Source organism: Lates calcarifer, linkage group LG17 (genome assembly GCF_001640805.2).
Source record: "Lates calcarifer isolate ASB-BC8 linkage group LG17, TLL_Latcal_v3, whole genome shotgun sequence".
Lineage (NCBI taxonomy): Eukaryota > Metazoa > Chordata > Actinopteri > Centropomidae > Lates > Lates calcarifer.
The window spans coordinates 16,317,561-16,342,162 of NC_066849.1; the positions used below are offsets into that span (position 1 = coordinate 16,317,561).

General features: G+C 40.8%; 1 long non-coding RNA gene across 2 annotated transcripts in view; it reads right to left on the minus strand.

Annotated features, from left to right (window-relative positions):
* LOC108881230 (uncharacterized) overlaps window positions 1-10,918 on the minus strand; it is a 94,265-nt gene extending 83,347 nt beyond the window's left edge. The window contains exons 1-2 of one of the 2 annotated variants that reach the window (XR_001960598.2): window positions 10,604-10,918; window positions 6,420-6,526 (exon numbers count right to left, since the gene is read on the minus strand). This is a non-coding gene — a long non-coding RNA (uncharacterized LOC108881230). The remainder of the gene's footprint in view (window positions 1-6,419; window positions 6,527-10,603) is intronic. The other variant, XR_007814874.1, reaches the window with a different exon arrangement.
* Between the last annotated feature and the right edge of the window lie 13,684 nt (window positions 10,919-24,602).

Below are 24,602 nucleotides of genomic sequence, written 5' to 3' on the forward strand. Positions count from 1 at the left end.
TGGTATGATAACCAGCTTCTATTTTCTCATTATGTCCACACTTTGGCAGAGAAAACTTAGAAGAAAAAAACCCTTGTGAAGAAAGAGAAATAAACCACAAGAACTCTGAGACAGACTGGGGGCCCTGTCATAGGTTCTGAGCTGTTTTGACCAGCCCAGATAGAGAGTGCTCAATACGTAGTATAATCTGTCAGTTTGAAGTAAATATGGACCAATGCCAAGATGAACTAGAGCTCTACTCTTTCCTACGGCTATTGACATAGTGTCACATTACTCCAAGCTGGAGAATATTGATTGTGTGCAGGCTTGTTTCATCAAAATATGTCATATAATGCAGGGGAGAATTATTGAGACGTCAATAAAGATTAATTTCTTATCCCTACTTGTTCAGTGAGCCGGCATTAGCATAAATATTGCTATGCATTAGCATGTCTTAGCCACATGTCGGTCAGGACGAGGATCAATGCAAAACATGATCACACAGCTATAGAAAAAAAAAAAGAAATCCGCTCCCTTACACCCTCCTCACCCACTCCTGCCCCTCATTTCCAAAGCCAGACTGTTTCCCTTTATTCTTTCTCTTATTCCCTACAGACTATCCCTCACTCTCCCCCTCTTGCAAGCTCCCCACAACACCCCTAACTCCCCTCACACCCCATTCCCTGCATACTTTTTCATCCTGCCCCATCTCCTCTGCCATAATCCCTCTCTTTCACTTTAGCTTGGCACAGCTAATTGGTCACGTCTGTACTGTGACATGGGGACCTGACATAATTGCTGGACAAATAGCAAGGCGTTTAGCTTCGGACCTGTCTCAGCTAAGCTGTGCACAGACACCAGCCGACTGGAAAGCCTAATTACCACTCCAGCTCCACAACTTGCTAATTGGCAAATACTTCCAACAAAGAAGCATGTGTGTGCCTCTGTGTACGTCTATGTGTCTGTGTGTGTTTGTCTGCACCTTCATTTCCTTCCATTAGTTAAGGGCTGAGTGAAACTGAAATAAATAAATATAACAAAATGTAATAAATACTACAAAAAAATAAAGGATATGCATGATATGAGTCATCAGAGAGGTTTGCCTTCAAGAGTTTCAAAATGTGACATTAATTTCCCAAAACTGCATTTCTAATGGTCACATCTAAAGTGCCAGTTTTGGTGTGTCACACGTCACCATTTTGTGCTGTTGATATATTATTTTGCTGTCATGACAATGCTAATTACATTCTTGTTTGATTAGCTTAGCTCAGTCCAGATTTTGTCCATCCACCTTGCTTTTGTTTCTCTTTCCTTCTTTTATACCACTATTTATGCCACCCCTCACACCATCTCTGCAGTACATGCATTCATATTGATTTAAGTTCTCATATTCCAGTGTTCTATTGATTTCAGTCAGCCATGACTACAAGCTAATAAATAAAAGAAGGATTTTTTTGGGGAATAGTCATAGTCATAGTCAAATGTTTTTTGCTAAAGTGGGGGATGGTCAGTCTTCAACAGCTAAATATTTCTACAGTGAAGGGATGGGTTTTTCACTTTGTCGAATGCTCCTGAAATTTGCAGACGATCGCTTCCATTCACAGGAACATCACAAAGGATTATCCTATTGCAAAACCCCTGAAATATTTGACCACCCGCTCACATCACCCCCTTCCCCAAAAAGGGGACCCGGCCTTTTCTGCCCCAGAACAAGCTTCCTATTGTTGGGTGTTTGGGTGCAGCTGCATGGTCTTTTCTGTCTGATGGGTTGAGCACGTCTGCCAGGGAAACAATATTCATCAGGACTGCGCCTGGGGACCATGGGGTGACCTGGAGTTCACGGTCAAAGTCGGACAGTTGGTGGGAATCTGTCACATGCGAAGAGGTACGAAAGCCTTCAGGTACACCAAGGCCATTGAGCACGCACATCAAAACGCCGCCGTGGGAGGATAAGATGTCCTCGTGGCTGCAGTTATCAAGATAGAGCCTTAATTTACTGTAAACAGAGCGTAATACCAGTGCCATGATGCATAAATCACACTGCCTGGTATGAAACTGCACTGACGCGGGCCGGCTGCTCAGGGGAATAGAGCTCACACGTACGGCAATACATACATGATACTGGGTGAGATAATGAATTTACTTTGTTCTAGCCCCCTGCTGAGCTCGTGTCCTCATCACAGTTCAGCAGACGTCTAGAAGGCTTGTGCTTGTGTCTTTGTGGGAATTCTGTGCACTGCAGTGTTTGCAAAGGGATTGAGGCATGTTTACATTACAGAAAAACAGTGCTGTGTCATTACGCTAACCAAAAACATAAAGAGATGTCTGTATGGAAATTTTAATCTGTGTCTAATTGAATTTTATTGATAGGTTTTAGACTTTAAGCTCAATAATTGGCAGCTACTTGCATGTGCAGCACTGTCAATGGGAACAAAACATTAAAGATAATCTTTTAATCAGCTAATTGACCTGCCTGCAGGAGCCATTTGTTGACTACAGGTCTGCCTGAACCTGTTGCCCCTAAAAAAGCATTGTATTGAATGAAAATTAACAATAATCATTCTCAGTGGAGCTGATGTAATTATGAAGAATAATATCCCAACAAGCATCTGCTAGCCACTATTTCTTTGATGTGAATAATCCAGCTGCGCCATCGATAATTTTGCTCACCAACTGAGGATAATTAATAGCTTGTGCTTCGCGCCTATGAAAGATGGTTGTGACATTGCCAAGTCGAGGTCATTTTTTCTCTCCATTGGTGTCATCGGTAGGCATGAAGGGAAGGGCCTTGTTCCTGCCTGACATCTCATTAACTGCTCGTCGATATTTATCAGTCTTAATCAGAGCTGTGGCAGGTCCGGTGTGATTATTTCCTGGGTGTGAAGGCAATCACACCTCGTCCTCCCCACTGTCCTTGATTTACGGAGGGGGGGCAGTCCGGCATGGTTGAGGAAGTTTGAGGGGACCATGTAAAAAGGAGATAGAATTGAAAGGAGCGCATTCCCAGCTCCTGCCTTATCGCTCCTTTATTGCAAACATACTGCCCGAGATAAAATGCATCAGCATGCCACGCTTGGCAATAACGACAAACTGTTCTTCTCTCTTGAAAATTCAGTAAAGCGTTGTATTACTGTGTGTCCACAACAAATAAGGGGATTTAGAAAGCTGTCGAGATTTTACATCTCAGACGTGCAACACATTACCTGACCACAGGAATTTGTTGATTGCATTCGTAATGGAATGAAGATGGGTTTACTGCCACAACTATCAAAATATATATTTATTTTGACTGTGAAATCAACATTTTGTCCACCATGGAAGTGATTTCCAAAATGGGTACTTGTGCTATTTATATTGACATTTTTCTGTGGCTCAGATAGACTATTAAATGAAACGAGATATCACTGAAACAACCAACATTTAATTAAATATTTTTTACAAATTGCCATGCAGGGTTAGGATAAAAGTGTGGCAGGGAAAATGCTCACAAATGTATAAACAAGAATAATAATAATAGTACTAAAATATAAAAGAATAAAAAAATTGAATAAATTCAATTAATATGTGAATTAAAAATAAGAGGATAAAAATTTCCCCAATAATTACTATATTTCCCATTCTATTTTGTTTAATATATTAATTATTCAGGCATGTCTTCCTGTGGGCCACCCAGGGAGATATGGTGAAGCCGATGACAGGACAGTTCTTTCCACTGCATTCTGAGAGCAAAATATTGAACGGTTTTGATCAGAGAACACCCAAATACGCAGCCTAAAACAGCACGCAGTCAGTGGGAGGGGAAAATAATCACCCCACACAAAAACCAACGAGACAAAGGACAAGACAAAATATTGACAAAATTAAGGGAAAACAGTAACTCAGTTACCAAGAGGTGGAAGATAGACAGAAAAAGGAAGACAAAACATTGAACCACTTTCCAGTGGCTGGAAGAAATTGGTTTTATACCCGTGCTATGATTTAATTTAAACTTTGTGGTGCATACTATGTATGTTTCATACAGTATTTTGGCAAACATGGTCCCATGTAGGACCAAAACGACTATAAATCAGATCAAGGGTGCAAATTAATTTCTTGTTCACACACAAACTCTTACAATTTACGTCTGCCGTCAGGTGTCCAGTTGTACCCCTGGACCTCACTAAGGACCTCTAACAAGGCCAAAGTGAAGCAGCCTAATGTCAGGTGGCAGGCGGACAAAGGTGAGGCAACGGGGGGTGTTGGATAATGTGCTAACATTCTTGTGGGCTTCGCAGCTGTGTGGGTTCGAAGGCCAGTGAGGTGTTTTTATGTGGAACCAAGTGTCAACTCATTACGAACTCAGCTTCACCCCCTTGCACCGCCATTGACCTGTAAACAGGACAAGTCGCCCAGAGTTGTCAAGAAACAAAGGCGAAGAGTGGAAAAAAAAAGAAGTGCCGCTTGAGTGTAAGGCAAACACAGCGGGAAAGCCAAAACGCTTCTCTCCAGCAAAATAAGATGAATCATAAAAAGTGGGACACTGTCCGATTTCTCAGATTACGAGACCGGCTATATTATGTCTGGATTTTTTTATTTTTTTTAAAATGTCGTTTTGTTTGTTGCATTCGCGCTGCGACGCTACTCCAACTGTGCCACCGGGGCACAGCCTCAGCACCAGTCACAGCTAGTCAGTCGCGGCATCGGATTCTGATTGGACAAAAGTGACCGATGTGTGACCCCGCCCGCGGCCAGACAATCGCAACATGGCGGATGTGGGGTCATAGAAAGGCCAGATCGTGATGCATCTTGGGTAAAATGTGCCCTCTTTTTCCAAGAAGGAGGAGGGCAGTTGTGAAAGCGAAAAAATGTAGGACAGCTGGTAAACACAGAAGCGATCATTCTGCTAAACTAGACACAGATTTAAATAAACCAATCAGACATTCACGCTTTAAGGATATTTGTTGCCCTCATGGTACACCAGTGAGCTTTGTGTTTAATAGCTGTATTGAGACAAGCCTAAACACACAGTGCTCACATATCGCTCATTAGCAAAGATTTGCATCAAGCCTAATTTAGCAGTGTGCTATCAGGGTGTAAATGGTGTCCAATAAAGAACAATAAAGGCTTTCGATAGAGGCATAGTTAGCGCTGGCAATTACCTCTCATTACATTCTACATCGTTAGAGCCGTCATATTAAACACATGGAAAATGTGAAATAAAAGCTATGCTGCACACATCAAAGGCTGCCCATAAACTCAGCCTCTATAATAAGATTAGAATGTGCTAATTTGTAAAGCAGCTATTATCTACTACTATGTTGCAAGTGTTCGATAGAAGAGGAAGAATATTCCAGACTTTAAGGGGAAATGGTTGTGAGCATATTTTAATAACAGTGATGTCCTGTTTGTTCTGCTCCTCTATTCTACCCTTAATCCTTTTCCCCTTAATCCCACACTTGATGGTTACAGTATATTGGTGTGCAATTACAGAGGAAGCCTTAATTGCAAAGCTAGTGATTTTCAGCTATTGTAGCTTTTACAGCAATCAGAGTGGTATGACAGCCAAGAGGTATGGAGGCCCCTAAGGACAAAGCACATAACAATGCACTCCAAATGCAGAAAGGAAACACATGCAAAAAAAAAACAAAAACAAGAATTGCTACACTGGAAGTGCTCCAGGATGCTAGGGGAGTGATGTGCTTGATTTGGATAAACACCAACCTTATACAAATGCTTTTACTTATGTACCTGAACTAGCTTAACCCTTAAGTTTTGAGATTTTTTCAGATGAAAAAGTAAGCATTCAGTTTTCAAACATGCAGTCAGTTCATCCAAATAAAGTCTGTTTGGAAATTTTCACTGACGTTTTCGGAGTTGTGAGGACCCACCTGGCTGCTCGGACCACTGATCATCTCAGAGGCTCAGCACTCTGGCTCCCATCCCGGATAAAAGAATCTCATCTCAGCAAACCCTTTGGTAATTTACTGCTGGTTCTGTGGTCTGTAGCATTTTGAAATATGTCATAATTCTTTTTGGAAGATAAAAAGTTGGTCTCAGAGTTGAAATATAATGCTGTCAGTTTTTCTGTTGATAAAGCTGAATACATAATAATACTTCTCTCTCTGTCAGTTAGATTTCTTTTTACATGTGTTTTTTGTATTTGTTGCATTCCTGGATTTGGAGCGTGTTTTGTGCAATTTTGTGCTTTCACCCTTGTATGTGTTTTGTTATTAAGGGCCACCGTAGCAAAGGAGTTCACTAACTAAAACTTGCATTATAGTAACTAAAGTAAAATTAAATTCACATGTATTTCACTGAATTTCTAATTTTGACATCATTTGCTCTCAAGGATCTTTGTTCAATGTAGGTAGTGATTTTGCATCTTTTAGGTGGTTGCCCTTGTACCAGATGGGTGACCACTGTGTGTGTCTGTCTGCAACTGAGACTGTGTGTGGTAGTACCTCTAGCTGTTCATGTTTGCTTTCATGTCTTCATACTCTGCAGCAAATGCGTGCGTGTCTTCAGAGGAGGCGGTTTTGCCACGTTGACATATGAACACCATGCCTGCCTGACGGGAGCAGAAAAAAAGGATTAGCAGCAGGTTTGAAAAAAAAAAAAAAAGACATGCTTGACAACAACAATACAAGCACACCTCCTACCACACATGCTTCAGTGGTCCCGTGTGATGTGATAAAAACCATCACATAGGCTGAGAGGCATGGCAGACAGTTGGAAGACATGTACCGGCAGAGACCAGTGCAGTAGCTATCACACTCCTAGCACACTGTGTGCTGCTGAGTTGAAAAGAAGTAGCACCTACACTTCCCACAGGAAGGGTTCAACAACACAAATGTAAATCTAAATATGACACATTATTAATGTTACATAATTTCCACAGAAAGCACGTGGGAAAGTGCAACTTTGATTTGATTTTCATATTTACAGAATTGTCTTTGTAGATGCTGCATGGAAATTTAAGAAAACAACCCTCTTTGAACTCTCACAGTGTTTTTAATGTAGCAACTGATTTGATTCATGTTTGATTTAACTGAATTTTACCTTACTGATGTGCCCACTTATCCTCTACCTGCCATATTGGACATATACCATCGTCCACAGGTCACAAACATTTGTGGATTATTAGGAAATTTCTCAACATGCCACCTGCAGTTCAGTATTTGCAGTCATCTGCAAGAGCACCACCAAATAACAAGAAGGCAGAGGAATGCCAGAAGAGCAAACATTTGTTTTTAATGGTGTCAAAGAGTGATTGAACAGATTGTTCCGGTTAGTATTAAGTCTTATACCCACATACCTCCTAAGAGCTGACCTGCGTGCATTATTTTTGTGCCCCCAGCTGCTAAATTGCTCTGCCTTATAGCACTTAGGGGGTCACATCTCCTTGCTCAAGGGCAGGAAAAACAGTAATGACAGGTTGGGTTTGAGAGGCAAACAGACATCTCGTACACCTTCCTGTTTAGACTTTCCAAATTGGTTTGAACCGCCGACCCTCTGGTCAAAAGCTCAATTCTCTTGCTGTTAACCTGCCGCTGTGTGTAGTTGAGATAATGTGGCTGTGGTTACTGGCTGAGCCGATTTTTCCTCAGGACACCCTCTCACCAGACTGGTGATTATTACCAGACTTTATTGCCTCTGCCAGGGAACATTCCCTCTCTCTCTCACATACACACGAACAATGTTCGAGGAGGGTGAGGGTGCAACCCTCACACAAACACGCACGCGCTTATATGCACGCACAAACATGCATTCTTACACACAAGAGCACACACAGTTCACCTTGAACACAAAGATACTGATGTTTCTCCCAAAGGTCTTTGAGAACAGCGAAGGGGAATTGAATCGATTTGATGATAGTGGAGCAGTGGTGATTATGGTAATATGTCTTTGTTATGGCATAGAGAAAAGAAAAAAAAACACTAAAAAGGCTCTAAAGGGGATGCTAGTTTCTCACTTCTCTCCTCCTGTGTTGCCTTCTCTCTTGATCCGTCACACTTTGCCGCCGCCGCTGCCGCCACCCCCCCCACCCCCCTCGACTGTTGCCTTCATTTTAATCCTCACCACCATCTGCCCTTTGCTCTGAGGGTTGAGAGTGGCCATGTTTGCTAAAATCAGATGGGAAATTATGACGTAGTGTAGATCTGATACAGTGCTATGCTGATCCTCTCTTGCTGCGTCCTCCCTGCAGACACAAACTCTTGACTGAGGAAATTAAGTGTGCGTGCAATCAATGCAGCCTTTAGGAAGTGCACTGTCCGTGTTTTATATATATATATATATATATATATGCATATGCGCCCCTCTTTCATTCAGCTACATTACTTACAGCAAAACTAATACTGGGGTAACTACTCTTAGTTAGCTAGCTAGTTGAATATAGTACAATATAGGTGCAACATAGGGCTTCTACCACACCACATTATGTATGCAAAGTGAAGGCTGCAATATGAAGTGTAGTGTACGTGACCCAAGAGCAAGGTACATTAGAACATTTTGACTGTCATCAAAAACAAATCCACAATAACCTAATGTAGTTTGTATTTATTCCCTGAGTACCAAGCATTTACCATATGAAAGCTAAAAGGCCTTTACCTTGCCTTGAGCACAGTAAATACAGGCACAGACCATTACGCTCTGTTCTAAAACGTAAGAAGTTTTTTGCGGAGGAGCGAGATGTGCCAAACACACACACACACACATATGCACACCAGCGCACAAGTGAGGAAACTGCCAACTGTGATGAATAGCTTTCAATCAGGCCACAAAATGGGTTCACACACCTCTTGGAAGGAGGTTTAGTCAGATAATTGCTGTTCTGAAGGCAGGCTATTCGGATTACTTTGTAGGAAATTCATTACAAATCTGATGGAGTTCATCAGTGGTAAGCATAAAAAAACATTTAACCTTGTGAAAGCTGGAGAGATCTTTTTAAAACATATTTTTAAGATCGGTGAACGTTGAACTTAATTTGCTTGAGGTCTGAAACTTGTCGAGGTTAGTGAGCACTTTGACTGACTGAGGATTTAGCAATAAGAACATGTGTCATCAATCTGTAGACTTTAATCTAACTGAATAAAGTTACAGGATCATTTATTTTATTACACCATTGTATAAAGTAATGTTATCCTTTATTATTCATTTTTATGTCATTTTTAACCAGCTATGTCTTTGTAATTTATGAGCAATTTGGCAAAATATACATGTCAATATGATACACATAATCTTTTTGAGCTGGTTTTGCTTGCTTAGCATGAAATGTCTGACAAACCTCATGATCTGCATGTCTGCAACGTGCAATACAACAAGACTGAAAAATAATTACCTGAGATTTACAAGACTAAAAAACTACATAGTGAAGGTAACACATTGTATCACAGTCTCAGTTCCTACCCAGCTCCTCTACTACATGTATTTTCATCTCTTAACTGTGTAGTCATAGTTGCATTTGGATCCAAGCCTGAAAGTGGGAGTGACATAAACTGGATAGACAAGAATTTTTATTGTTTCCCTAGAAATGGTTGCTATTGTCACTTATGTGTATTACACTGATTTGATAAGGCAAACAGAATCAAAGCAAATGAAACAAAGCAAAAACAGACTGTCTAGAAAACTAAAAAGAGAACCTGCACTCTAGAAACTGTCATTCTCTCACCTTTGCTGTTAGTCTCCCCCAGTGTGTCAGTGAGTGAGCACATCTCAACCTAGTCCCAAGCCAGTTAACCTGATAAGGACAGGTGTGCCAGCTGGCATGATGCGAGAGAAGAAATCCCACTCCATCTCTTGATAGCGCTCAAGGCTTGCCCAACCATGCCACACAGTGTCAATATGCAGGCATGCTTTGCCTTGTCCTGAGGCAATCAACCTGCTTTGGCACAGGAGGATGAAGCCACATCCTCTCTGTGCCTCCAGCCAGGAATCAAAACATACCCAACCTCACCACAAAGCTATTAAATTCAAGTTTTACAAGCAGCGTGCAATAATTCTGTTGAAATTAAAGATTGGAGGCACTGCGAGCATGGATATATAAAAAAATGGAATTAAACTTTAGTCTAATAGTTTTTAAAAATAAGGAAACAAAACAATATGTGTCATTATTCAATCGACTTGTTTAGCAATATGGTCACATAGAGAAACTGTAACAATGCGTAACCTTTACAACATTTCACCCAGGCTTTGCATTGAACCAGGATCTATAAGGTTAAGGGCGTAAAGCCAGTTACAAGTGGAAGTAAACAAACACACAAGGTTAAACAGTTCTTTGCTGATTTCAGTGTCAGAGAAGCAACAGAAATAACTAGACATACCTGCCACAATCTACAAACCCACAACGTTATACAGTAGGAAAATGAGGGAGTCATGCAGAATGCAGCACAATGAACCACAGCTGAAAGTGCATCTACCTGCCTAACACGGCATTGCGACCAATCCAGGTTCAAATACTGTGTAGTATGTGGAAGTACTGTAGCTATAGCTGTAAAGACATTTATAAAGGAGGTGAGCTTGGTGAGTTCCTATTAGGACACAATGAGCAGAGTCAACACCACCACAGAGGAAGAACAGTAACTCAGATTGCCTGCCACTTTGGCAAATCCCAGAAACACTGATGCCAGAAACTCACAACACTTACCCAGTAGCCTAGAGGTTGGGGGACAACAGTCAGACCGACATGCAGACTGCCCAAGGAGAAAGCTGGGCTGCAGCAAGGGAGGCTGATGAAATCTTCCAGGTTGGTTGTCATCAGATGAGTACCAGAGGGGGAGGCAAACCTAGAACTGAAACAGCAGAGTCAAAAGTGGGAGCTGTCATGGTGAATGAGTTGCACAGTGTCCAGATACACACCAGTAATTCTACAATTCTATAATTTATTCCAGCCAATCAGTAATATACAGTTGTTGAAGGTGTAGTTGTGTAGATAAGCTAACCGCTATAGGATCACTCTTTTTTGCATAATGCATCTTGAGGCCTGAGGCCTGAGGCCTGAGGCTAAGTTAGCATAATGACCACATTGATTTTAGCATGCTAACTTGCTACAACAGTCATCTCTGTCTGTGTCAGTATGCACTGTTATCATTCACTGTTCATTCATTGTTAATGAAATAATTACAATTATATTTGTCATAAACACAAACAATTTCAATCACCAAAATGTTTGCATGAGCTCTCATCCATATTACCTGCTGGTCATGTGTCCAACTACCAAACAGGAAGTAAGAGCATTCCACTGGCTTTATCATGGGAGGGGGGACCAGACTGTGCCATGTTGGTACAGAGGGGGGTTTCATTGTTTCAAGGGATATTCTTTTTAAAGTGTCCTAAACAGTTTATATTGTTAATATTTCAGTTAACTAGAATGAAGATTGTTTTTATTGTTCCTAATAAATTCAGCATCTTTACATCATTTCACATTGACATGATGGTGTTCAAAACCAAGCTCAGAAACACTGTGGTACATCCTTTCATTTGAAACTTTAAAAGCCTTTTGTAATATGTTATTATTAAAGATATAGCTGTAAAATTACAAGGATTTACACACGTTTAAAATCCACTTTATGAACTATTACAGTCTCAACCATTATGCTGAATATTTAAAATGCTCTACCAAAGTATTTTTTTCTCATTCATATGGGCCAGAGGTGGGCCAGGCAAAGGCAGAGAAATACAATAATGAGAATGTGCTATGGTCAGGGACAGGGTAAACATTTTTGTGCATGGCCCATTTATTCAGCAGCTTGAATGAATAAATGGGCTGCCGTATTTAGGAGTCCTAATCCAGCGGGTCTATCGATGTTGAAACTCGAGCGGGGAGAGGTGGAGACAGGTCGGACACAAGCTGACATTGTTGATCTGTCTGAACCAGTGGGGGAACATCATGAGGTCATAGCCAAACTGGGAACATGGCGCCAGAGGTCAGCATGCTGTTCAGCTATCATTAGGGTACAGGACATATTGCACCCTTGCACCCCAGGGTGCTCTGGACACGGACACGCAATCAACTAGACAGTCACCTTTGAACCTACGCCGTGTGTCTGGTCCATACACATATGACAGTAGTTACTGCTGTGGCCTCTGGGAAGGTTAAAAGTGAGTAGATTATGGTAATGATTTGTTGATGCTGTAAACACTGTGATCATGGTGTATCCTTAAAACTTCAATATGACACTGATACAACACCAAAGATGTAAAAATATCTGTAATATAGGACTTCAGTTTTTATTTATTTATTTATTTATTTATTTGGTGGGAAGAGGGGTTTGCTTTTGCTTTACGTTTTAATATTGATAACAAGAGTTTCCAAGGTGTATGTGAATGTGTGAGACAGTCTTTTCTCTTTTTATGTCTTTGTGACTTTAATTTAATACGATAAATCAATACAGTATGAGATTCATTCCAAAAGATAAATCAATGATTTTATTATGACAGCATAATAATACATGATCTACAACTATTCCACCTTTGAAACTCAATAGTCTATGCAACTCAATATTGTTTCATTCGCTTCCCTCAAAGACTGGTACATTATCCAAAGCCATTACCTACCTCTTTCCAATTCAAGCTTACTTTGCCCCAAAGTGGAATAAAACACGATTAATGATTTCAATTACTCTGACCCTGCTTGCCGTTTACAGTGCCTGAAGTCTGGGCGAGGGAGCTGTGCTGCATAAAAGCCGATGGTGAGGGACATTTACTAGAGGAATGATTCAGTGAGGGGGCTGGCAGTTTGTGCTGGCTCATCAGTGGGGGAACAGAGCTTCTCTTTGTGCCGTAGCCTTCCTATTGCTCAGCTTGGAAACCACATTGTAGATTTGCGCTGCTGATGCTGCTGCCATTCTCCTTTACACGTCGCAGGATGGGGTACCTGTGTAATGGCAGATTGGTCTCATGAAATTTCAGAGTGAGCAGAATGTCTTAAAATGTGAATGTGCCCTGGGCTCAAGAATGAGAAAAATACATCTTACATTTACATAAAAAACAAGGAGAGGAGAGGTGAACTAAGAATATTTTGATAGCGAAGTGTAGTAGAGGTGAGGATAGAGGAGGATGATTATGTATGTTTATCCTCAACTTTGTGAGCACTGAAATGTGACCCTACGTCAGTGATAAACTAGATGGGGATGACCTGGGATGACCTGCGAATAACAAAATAGAGAGATTTTGTTTATGATCCACCAGCAGCCATTCTGCCTCCTCATTATGCATTCTTGCAAACACAGAACAATATTCATTTTCTCCCTTATTAAGCTGTGTTCTGACATTTTTCATAAAAAGCATTTTAATAATTCTATATCAGATATGTATAAATACGTGTGGTATGAAAATGCTATGCAGAGTCAGCACTGTATCAAAACAGAATCTCATAGAGGCAACACAAGTTATTTCTTGTTTTGCAGAGGTAGAATGTTATCTGAGAACAACAATGGAAACTGAAACTTTAAAAAATGTTGCTTTAAGCTGGTTTAAGTTACTTCACAGTCAAGAGTTGCCAGAATTTAATAATTAGATCAGCAATAAACCTGCATTAATCAATATATGTCATATCAGAACTGAATCAATAGACTATGTGAAATGTGATAGGTGAATCATTGATGTTCCTCAGCAGTTCTTATTCTCTCCCATAAGCTAAAAAGATGTGATGCATCAGGTGACCATGACACCAATTGAATACTAATGTTGCTTTGGGTCTACTGCATGTGAAAGCAGAATACTGTTTGCTAGCAAATCTGCCATGACAAATATGTAAACATTTTTACTAAATGTGCTAATATATGGTTACAGTATTCAAAGTTGATTTACTGGACCGAGGCATTTTATAAGATTGTGTTGGGAAAGTTCTCTCAGATTTAGGGCTGTATGGTTTAGTGAAAGAGAGAGAGAGAGAGAGAGGAGGAAAGATGAGAAGAAGAGGTTTTATTCCTGCAGGGGTTTCAATTTGTACACGTGCCACGAATGCTGAAAATGCATGCACTCTTAGTACTGTATGGCCCTTTGGATAAAAGCATACACTGTATGAAAAGAAGATGAGGCAAGGTGATAGAAGAAGGAATGTGAGAAACGCTGGGAGAGTTTTCAATTGAGAAGAGATTGGGCGTGAGTGGTGGGGTGGGGAGTTCATATGCTTGGCTTGAGGTCAGAAACATAATACCTTTTTATTTTCATCTTCACAGGCGAGGTTGAGAAGTCACAGGTATAGCTACAGATTAACTGTGGCAGACCCGCTCTACTGGGCCCTCCCCATAGTCAAGACCTTCCCCATCTTCTTCACAAAGAAAACCCTTTAACGACAAGGTTGCCTCGGAACGTCTTGAATATTTAACAGTGAAGAAAAAGTACATGCACAGACAGCAGCAGCCATGTGGGCTTATAGTAGATTTTCTTAATTACCTGAACTGCTTCTCGCAAGGCTTTTAAAGGGACAATGATAGAAGCTGATGACACTGCATTAGCGCATTAAACAACTGAAGCTACTGAGTACAAGTGAATCAAATCTCTTTAAATATTAGATCATGGTTTGTAGCTGTACATTAAACAGTGCTAGGGGAGTTTGCTTTTTAAAATTGCTTCTGTAAGGTATCACATCATTGGACACAAGGATTTTGTGACCCAGACCAACTGTCATGCTCGCAGAATCCGAGCCTGTCATTCGGCGAGGTGTTAAGTATCAGTGCACCGAACAATTATTACAAGAAGAAGAAAACAGGTGTCTCTCTTCAAGCTTCACTTCAAAGCACTCCAGTGGCCTTTGAAGTCATGGCGTGTCAATACCTGAGTGCAACAGATAGACAGCAATCCCATTTGCGTATAATTCCTCCTTTTCATACGTCCGCCGCTGAGCAAATAGGAGGGAAAGAAAAGATAGAAATACAAAACAAAACGTGTTAAGTGGATTCTTTCGTCGCCTGTAATCTCCCCGCACTGCTGAAACGCCTCTGGAACTCGGCGGTGAGGTCGGACAGTAACAATGTCCTTTTCAGCGGGCGATGAAAGCGTTTCAAGTCATTCCCTGTTCTGTGTGGGCCTTTGTGCCCCTTATCCACTTATTCAAATCAGTATAAACGGCAATGTGTCATATTAGCAGGCTGAGCAAAAGAACCAAAAAATGCTTTGATATGTATGGAAACAAAAGTGAAAAGACTAGCGGAGAGGGCAACGTGAACACACAGGCCCAATCCACTGATCCTCTCTAGGCTGCTTTGTGACATTCTCACTTTGGTGGAGGTTACAGACATCCAGCGTGTGTGTGTGTGGTGTGTGTGCACGTAGTTGTCTAGTTATGCATATGTGGAGCTAGGAGCAATGGATTTAGAAGTGAGACCTTTTTATATATCACATACAATGCCCTCCACACACACACACACACACACACAGACACCTCCCTCCAGATTGAAGGAAAGGAATTCTGGGAGTATCAGTCAGCCAGACTGGAGCTCAGATTGACACAGTGGACTCAGAGTGACAGACGATGCAAGGAAAGCGAGAGGGAGGCTCAGGGAGCAGCATCAGGGGGCTGAGGATGTCAACACCATATCCATCATCCCTGCATATTAGTGAATGCAAGAACTATGAGGTATAATTGTTAATTAGCTGGGGCATGAACTCGCCTTGAAAGAAGCCCTGAACATTCCAAGGTCTTCCCACCCCTCCCTTGTGCTTTCATTCTCTCCCCCACCCCTCCACCTCCAACCCACCCCTCTCCAGTGGCCCTATCTCTCCTTTGACACAAGCGAGGATAACCGTGGCCCTTCTCCACCCAGCAGTCCCGTTTTATCATTTGAAAAAACAAAAGAAGAGGGGAGAGAGAAAGGAGAGAGGAGAGGGACGGGGGGAAGAGGCCATTCAGAGTTCTGAGAATGTTGCTAAACAGGATTAGAATTGGTTAGAATAGGGGTAAACAGTAGCGTGCTGCATGGGGGGGGCCAGTGGGATGAGAGTTTGCTCAAAGGGGCTGGGTGGGGAAGACAATGGTTAGATTAGCCATCTGTGGGGCTTCTGGTGCCCGGCGTCATTAACCGGCTTAGGGCCCCACAGTAACACCAGACACCCTCCTTCCCCCATGCATTAAGTATCAAGCCTTGTGAGACTTGTATGTGTGTGTATGTGTGTTTGTGGGGACGGTTGGATGACAGGGGGCGATAGCTGTGACAAGGTAATGTCTGATGAAGCTTATAATTGCATATACAAACACACATGCGCACACGCATAAGTACACAAATGCGTGTTCGAGCACATCTGCTTGCACACTTAAGCCCTTGCCAGCATACAGACACACACAGAAATTTAGCATAACCTCCCCATGACACCAAAGTGCCCCCCCAAAGTCCCAGTTCAGGGGAACACAGTTTGACATTTGCTTTGTCTCCCTTTTTGTCTCCTGAGTAGATCTGTGCCATTTTGCATATCACTGTGCATCGGTTGGAAGGGACACATGACTAATACTGGGACCTCATTCAAGTATTTACCACAGGGCGGAGAGGGGTGATACTGAGGCGTAAAATCTAGTCTGTTCACATTGGGCATTGATGCTGTTTTAATTCCCAAATGGGGGATTTGATGAGCACCCATTGCCCTAAGATTGGATTCCATGTCCATTTTTATCCATACTGTGTATTTCCTCTTTAGTGTCATGATCATTCTATATTGGTTGACACTAATTTGTCATAATTTTGTTTCCTTAGTTTTTTCATTATCTTGAATCTATTCACTTGTTTACTGTGAAGGATGTATACCGTATTGATGTACTGCACGTACAAGAGATGAAAACTGGAAAATGCAGAGGAAAAACATATATGTTGAACAGATGAGACAAAAAAATACAGTATGACAAACAAACAAATTGATGAATTGGGATAAACTGTTACATGTCCCAAGTAATATTTTAATTCAACTGCCCATAATCTTCATAGTGACTATAAATCATTCATGACTGCACAGTTAACAGCTCTCCTTGTTGACTCATTAGTGCTTACCCCCTGTCTAGTGTTTATATTATGGCCCTGACATAAATGTATGGTTCACTGTATGAGGTGGAAATGCATGTGGTGCACAATGACTGTGGTGCAATTACAATGATAACCTGACATTGTCAGCCTAATTTATAAAGCTTAATAGCTGTTTCTGTCATTTTGCTGTAATCGGCATCTCTCTGTTTCCATTGCTTTTCTTTGACTGACACTGTTAATTCTAGCTTTGACAGCCATTTCTAATCACTCCACTGTTTATTCCACTAACATATGAACCTGGCTGGAGTTTATGACATTGAAAAGGTCAACTACTGAGCTTGATGAAATAGGTATTTCCACCGCTTTGATAATCTTCAATTGTTATTGTGGTGAGTGGGATCACTTAAATGGTTGCCACATGAAATGTGATAATGTTGTCATGGAAATGAGGTAGTTGATGTGTTACCATGGTAAAAGCATCCTTTCACTGAACCTACTGTACCTACAAGGCCTGGGTTAATCATTAAAATATTAATAATGTATATGTACACACTGCACAGATGGAACTCCTGCCTTGATAGTTTTATTCAGATTATACGGGAGTCATATTAGCTGCAGAAGACGATATTACTGCCATAATCAAGATGTAATTTCCATCCATTTGATTTGCCATAAAGAGAAGAGCGCCCAACACTTTCTTTTGTTACACAAGACCAGTCACCATCTTTTTCACCAGTCGCCTTCTTTTTCACCTCTTGCCATCTGGCTCTCGACTAGAGGTTACCTAATAAGGTCATGGCTGGGCCAGAATGTCTGCCTTTATGTTCAGCAACGAGACACCAAGGTGTGTGTCTCCTGCTTTGTATGTGCCATTGTCAGCTCACCTTGTAATCCTCCCTGACATCTCAATCCTCGATACTGGTTAAAAGGTGGCCTACATAGCAGGCAGAGAATAGACATTGTTCGGTCTAATTGTCAACGTGCCGTCCCAGGAGCACAGAAGAGAAGAGGAGGACTGGCACTGGGGAACTGGCAGATTATGTAAGACAGGAGGAATGTAATGTGTTGCATTGGGTTACATATGATGGATGAGGTAGGGGCATGATACGCACTCGGGTTTCACAAAAAAAGTGCATTGTGATAATGTCACTTCGCCCAACTTTGCTAAAAAATTGGTCAAAAGTTTGACCAAAAAGTAAAATTCTCCCTCAGCTAGTATGGATAAGATCACACCTATAATCACAATGGCACCATGCAACTTTATTAATTATTATTTATAGTGAATGAGACCATTTTAATCTAATCGATGCACAATGATACATTTAAGCTAGGTGAATTTAAACAGGAGGAGAGCTGTTTGCTTTGGACTGATTAGTACCATTGTCTCCATTAGCCCTTCTGATGGAGCCACGCAAATTCAAGTGCCACTTTGTGATGACGGCCATGTGCAAACGACATCCCGATTAATGGATCATAGAATTGTTCATTAGCACTCCACCTGCCAGAGCGGTACTTGAAAAATGCAAATTGGTTGTTGTTTTTTCTCCCCTCCCCCAATCACCTTACAAGTGCTATTTGAAGTGCAGCCACGCTATTAGTAACATTTGGGTATGAGTATCTAGATTAGGGTGGAGGTTCAGCTCAGACCCACTTCTGCAGAAAAGTGCTTGTTCCAGTGGAAAAAAAAGCAAAGCTCTCCACACCTTGTTTCTGGCCAGTCATTTCAACAGATGCTTAAATCAGATGAGTGTGTTATGATGTCCTTCAGTAGCAGCCAATGGAATTATTAAATGTCCGTCCTTGCAAACCATATCTGATTCTAAGTGTTGGAGGCATGACTGTACAAGGATCAGACCCAGAGGATTTATTATTTATTGTCTCTAAGTCTACCTCCTACTCCTTCTCAAACCCAGACCCTTCCTGAATGTAAGTCAAGGATGTAATTTTCATTTCTGGGGGAGACAATGACTGGAAACTGCTCAAACCTCTACAATTAAAGTCTTCGCCAATGAGTGTGCTCTTAATGTTATACTATTAATTTTCATTACATACAGCATATAATATACATAATCCTTAGTATGACATTGTAATTGGAAAACTGTATTGGTAAAAAAGCATACACGTGATTTAAACAGCAAAAGAAAGAAAGAAAATTAAAAAGTATATTCATTTAATTGAAATAGAAATCTGTTTGCCAGGGTCACAGGAGAATTTTTTTTTTTTTTTTTTTTTTTTGGTGAATAAAATGTATCAGCTCTCACACAAATACGCAGGTCAGGTAAAAACATCAGAAAAAAACCACAAAACACTATCAAGACTCCTTAAGACTACTTTTACCAAACACTGTCCTTGGTGTATTTTCATTCTTCTTTACCAAAATTGATAATAGATAACTTGATATCGCCATTTAGATAAAGATCCCAAAAATATTTGCATTCTGATGCACAAGTTCTCATAGATAAGTGCCTTGACTCTATTTATCATTTCAAACATAAGCACAACTAATACATTTTTTCAACATAGGTGAGATTGTTACAGACACTTGATAGAGTTAACTGACAACAGCAAATAATTTCTATTAGATGAATGAGAATGACATGTCTCCCTAACTTTTCATACAATTAAACCTATTTCATCACTTCCCATATCCATTATAACAACAGAGAATTTTCTTTTCACCTCAGTACAGCCAGTGAAAACTGAGATTTTCTAAAATGTATGAGGTAATAAGGATAAGAATGTGGTGAAGGCCAATTTGGTTAAACGGCGAAAGATTAGTCAATCTTTTCATGAAATATGAAAGGATCTTCCTTTACAGACAAATGTGTGGACCTTCATCACTGATTAATGTCGCTCTTCATAAAATGAAAAATGACTCATCACAATGTAATCCTAAGCATATTTACTGACAGTTGTAGTTCTTAATGAATCCACAGATCTTGCCTTTGTGGCCTGTTGTGGCCCAGGACTATTTTCTGGAATTCTCTACGCTGATACTGTTGTGGCGTTCCTTCAGGTACTATTCCTATCCATCTGGGAGTGATGGAGAAGGCTCCGTGGGGGATTGTGGAGATTAGGTGTCTTCCTAGATTAGGGCTGACAGGGCGCCACGGCTCATCCCCTCTCTCCCCTGGGTATTTACACAGCACTTGGCTTACCCACAGGTGGCTAATATGCTGTTAGCGGGGCCTCCTTCACCCTCTATATGGCTTGTGTGCACATGTGTGTGTCGAGCCTTGTTTTACCAGATTTGTGGGGTCCAAAAACCGGGAGCCCACTACACTTGTGGGGTCTGACAGCTTTGTGGGTACCAAAGTACTGGACCACACAAGTTTATAGGGCTGTTTGAAGGTTAGAACTTGGTTAAGGTTAAAATTAAGTAAAAGTTAGGTTTCAGGGTTAGACATTCATTTGTGAGGGTTAAAATTAGGGTAAGGGGCAAGGTGATGCATTATGTCGATGATAAGTCTCCACAAGGATAGGTGTACAAGGATGTGTGTTTGTGTGTGTGTAAAGATAAAAGAGAGTGATAGATAGCAAAGTATAAAGGTGCTGAGAGGCTGCTGGATAATCAATCAAACAAACTGATAAAGAAATGTTCACACACAGATGTGTTCACACTGTAATATCACACAGTGGAATGTGTTGTACAAACACAAATACATACACACTTTCACAAAAGTGGTCAGAACTCCTTTAGTTCTTGTATGCACCATGACTAAAGGCTTCATGTGTTTCTCTTTTCTGAATGGTTGCAGGTGGTGTGAAAGGCAACCAAGTCCAACAGCTGCAATGTAAAAGTCTACAGATACCACATTTTGGCCAGTAACGGTATTGCCTGTCAAATTGGTTTGATAAGCTTACATTACTAACACGGAGGCACTAATCATATATGCCTGATCAAAGATAAGTATTGTACTAATAGAGGATGGAAATTTATTTCAGGCCAGTAGTCAGAACAACTTCTGTCATAGAAAATGCAAGTTTATTTCACTATTTACCCTCTATTCTACATATTTACTGCCAAATGGTTAATTAAATGCAAAGGCTATGTGTGATCAGTGGCTGACAGAACAACGCCTACTTATAGGTTTCACTGCCCAAAGAGGAGGAAAAGAGTTTCCAAAGCTCTGTTCACAGAATATGATGAATAGACACTGGTGTGCCGTGAGAGGTGGTTGGTAGACGTTGCCAAAAAGGGCCAAAGAGGTTCTCTTTCCAATCTTGTCACACTTCTGTTTTTCAAACAGCAAATGGGTCAAAATAGTTGAGGATTTGCGATGGAAGATGCAGAAACCAGGACAGTGAGAGGTCTCATTTATTTAGGACATATCTGGTGTATTTGCTCTTATCCCTGTTGCTCAAACATGCATGTTTCTGCAGTCTACATCACAAAACTGGGAGTTTTCTGAGAGTACAGAGACTTTGGTGAGAGCAGAGTCTGAGTTTATCTGTCTGGGTTTTACGACCTTAACTGGCAAGAGCAGAGGAAGCGTGTTCTCTTATTCGACCTCCATAATGGAACAGGAGTTCTTACTTAACATCCAGAGAGAGCGTTGGTTAATCTCACAGATGGTTCTTATCATGACTTTCGGTGTTTATTACTGTTTTTTATGAATATAGAAAACAAATGGAGCATTGTATAAGTATAGGCAGAACACTGAAGTTGAGTGTGCATTCGTGCGTCATCATCAGTGAATCATACCGCTGATCCTACCACCAGCTGCCCTAACATTCACTCATTTTTTATTACACAGCCCTCGTCACTGTTTAAAGGTAAATACAGCAAAAATCAACTGCCCAACATTAAACTCACACTGTAAGTATCCTTCAGGGCAGTGTGCATTCTCAGTAATTATGTGTGCATGTATGCCGCATGCATGTGTGTACATGTAAACGTGTGAATCTGCAACAGACACACATGTATGTGCACTTCACACATCTCGCAGAGCACTAAACAGAACCAAACCAACCATGTGTTTCATGTTGCCACTGTGGTCCGGTAATAGGTTTTTGGTGTCTCTCTGTCTCTTGGGGTCTTGTTCATATAAGCAATTAATTTTATCTTGCGTATTTATGTCAAGCAGAAAGTATTGTTATTCATCATCTTGAGTAAGTGTAGCTTCAGGTTCACTTGGCGTTTTAATCCATTACAAAGTGAGCCTGCTATGACTGTAGATGAATGCGAAGAGAGGGGAAAGCTGTTGTGTTTTGTGTACAATGTAGCACAAAGGGAAAAAAGTGCAGATGGAAATTTCATCAGGTGTTTCAGGCTTAGATAACACTAAACACAGTGTCTCTTCTAAAGGAGGAAATGGTGACAGCACCGCACCTGCAACTTTCAGGCAGCTTTTCACTTGTTGATATTTTTTCTCTTGCAGTGAGTAGAGCAAAACTACACACTATCACATTATTTTAAGTCAGAGTCATTGTCAGATTTGTAGTTCTCAACAGTGGAAGTTGCAGTGGAAAGAAATCTGCACACTATTAAGGCAAGATGTGATTCAGCTTTAACCACGATGCAGAGCAAAACCTTTAGGTACAGAAAATAACTATCATTTATTCAATTTAACAAATGTAGGCCAAAACACTTTGACATTTTGGTCACATTCATAACAGTCACAGTCACTGATTTTGCCAACATGTTTTACATGTGAAAAGGTAGACACATCTGAGTGTAAAAACAGCATCTACAAATACTGAGTCTTTTGCCACAGCACTGAAAGCAATGATTATTGAATATTAAATATGTCCTTGCCTTCATCATGTTCACTCTGTGGGAGGAAATTTCTGAAGCATAATCAACTGCATGCAGTTCTCTGTCCACCGTTCCTCAAAGGGAACAAGACATCAGAGGTGTCCAGGAAAATATAGACGACTTGTATTTTAATGGTAAGAATTCTGTTGCAGAGCAGGCAGAGTGCTTCAGTGAGTAGGAGTTAATAGCGTGGGTTTGTATTGTTGTGGGATCACGTCCAGCTTATGGCCGTTGTTGTTTTTCCATGAGCTCTCCTGTTTTATTTTATTTTTTCTGTTGCTTTCCACCAACTTATTTGGAAGAAGCAGAACCAGAGGAACCACATTAAAGCCCAAGGTTTGCCAGGCACTGGCTCTGCCAGAGTGTCCGAGAGCAAGAATCCCACAAAAAAACATTTCTGTAGCTGACCCTGACATCTCCGCAGAGGAAAAATAGGCCCTGCTTCGCTTTGAAGGTTTGTTTGTCCCATCGCATAACATTAAATATCACATTAATATATACAGCATTAGCATACTCTATAAGCACCATTATGTATGCATGCCGCAATTTCCATAATTCCCTCTAACTGCCTACTGTTATGTTTGTTAATTAATTTACAGTAGATGAGTTTATTATCTGAGCCTCCAGGACCAAAGGGCCATTAATTTCTCGATTAAAGCAGGAAAACATGGTCCCAAGCTGCAGCAAAAAACAAGGTGTTTCAGCAAAGCTTGAAAAGGAGCCAGTCATGGTTCCGCCTGTCAAAGGGCAAACCATGAAGGTGGCTTCAGGCTTCATATTGGCTGTTCATGGTGGAAAAAAGTGTCTGCTCATGCCTCCGCTAAATTTGACCTACATGTGCTGAGTGCAGGCTATCCTGTTTCTGTTTTTCCTTTAACATCCAAAATCAAGGTGCTCCCATGCAAGAGGCTTTCCACTGTACATGCTCTGTTTGATCCCTTAAAAAAAAAATCACGTTTACTGTTAGGACTTTATTGAAAACGTAACTATTTTTAAGCATGCATCTATCCAGGGAGAACTGAGTACTGAGTACCTCTGCCTTACCAGTACACATACACAAACAGCGAGGTAACATATCCAAAATTTGGAGAGATGAACTCTGGACTGGGTCCAGTACCCATATTTCACACATATACCATAAGCATGCACAACAGAAGATGTTATTAGTAAGAAAAACCTTCAATGAGCGTTTAAAGGTTTTTTAATTCTTACAACTAAATAAGGATCCCCTTGGGAAAGAACATTTGACCCCTCTTTCAAGTGTGCCAAAAACACCATTGGTTAAAAAAAAAATCACAGTGGTATACCAATAAAAATGTGAAAATGACTGCAATACAAGATAACTTATCTAACCATTTTTGGTCAGTACCCCAACAATGTAACAATAGTCATCAATCAAATTAACTGCATTGAGAAACAAACAAATGCCTCATATAATTGCAGAAAGTGCCCTGAACATCATAACTCTCTTAGTATGGATTTGCCTTAGTGTTGTATTTAGAAATTATAAACATGTTTGACAGCATAATGCATGTGGTAAGTAACCTGATCACTCACCATTTTACTTGTGCGTTCAAACACCTTCCGCTCAGCACATCATCAAACGGCATAAGTATTGATCGGGCCAGGTTGTGCAGGGGCATCACTACACTGAGTAAGAAAGGAATAAAGTGCACCCTTCAAGTCTGAAGGCACCACTCCCTGAAAATAAACTGAAAAGAAGCACCGATAGAATACCTCTGATCGCCAGGATGACATATCTAGTGAAAAAAGTGTGAGAAAAAAAAATCACATTCTCTTCTTCCCTTTGACCTATAGCTTATAGTATAAAGTGAAAAGCCACTGACACCTTCTTTGAGGACCTAAAAAATGCTGTTTTTATGTAGGCAGAGAATGACATTTATCTCTTTAAATGAGCTTTAATTCCAAATGCA